The sequence below is a fragment of the Wasmannia auropunctata genome, unplaced genomic scaffold, assembly GCF_000956235.1.
Source record: "Wasmannia auropunctata unplaced genomic scaffold, wasmannia.A_1.0 LD336106.1, whole genome shotgun sequence".
Lineage (NCBI taxonomy): Eukaryota > Metazoa > Arthropoda > Insecta > Hymenoptera > Formicidae > Wasmannia > Wasmannia auropunctata.
Window position 1 is genome coordinate 6,621,372 of NW_012026784.1, and position 987 is coordinate 6,622,358.

The following is a 987-nucleotide window of genomic DNA, read 5'->3' on the forward strand; positions in this document are numbered from 1 at the left end:
ATATATGTCTGCAGTTTTTACGTCCGATTATCCCTCCCTATGCGTGCAGACAATAATAAAAACATTGAGGAAATGATATATCACGACGACAAGTTTTTTTCTATAAAAAACTATTTCAAAATTCTCTAGTTTTATATATATATATATATATATATATATATATATATATATATATATATGTAAACATTTAGCAGAATCTATCTCGATAAATTATAAATATGTATAAGTATTGGTAAGCATAAACTAGAAATAATAAGTATATCTAATTTCATCATTATAGACACAAAATATGTGTTATGTTATTAAATAAATATTAATAAATTAGAAAAATCCTGTTTTTAATATCTCCATAACATGGCTAAAAATAAGTTATTGATATATTTAAAAAATGCATAATCGGCGCATACTCTTTAGCGCCGAGACACGACCGTGTTTCCTGAATCATAAAATTAAATTATATTAATAATTTACAAATATATTTAATTTTATTGTTTTACCACATGATATTCTCAAAACACAATTTGTGTTCGGAATTCGCGCTACGACGCGCGAGCCGCGCATCGAACGTCTCGGCCAATCGCGTCGAGTGAGCGCTTAGAGGCAGCGCCCCGACTCCACCAATGACAGGGGGCGTGAGGCAAGCTGCGCGGCCAATCACATCGCCTGCGGGACCAGTGTGTGACATCGGCACATTTGGCGATTTCAAAATTGCCTTTTCACTTATTTTTCTTAACTTGGATCTGACGTCAGACAATTGCCGAATAACAGCTCGAACATTCGAGAAGACCGAAGGCAATAAAAGGGAGAGCGGGCGGAGCCGAAACTTCAGTCGAGAAATAGTCGTCAAGAGCTCGCAACCGTCACATTCGGTCGAATTCCGCCCCGCGATTCTCGTTCTCTCGTTGTATGGCCTCGGCCTTCGTTATTACAGATAATTACACGTGTGATCAAATTTGAAATCTTGATTTATTCAAAGCCGCTACAACT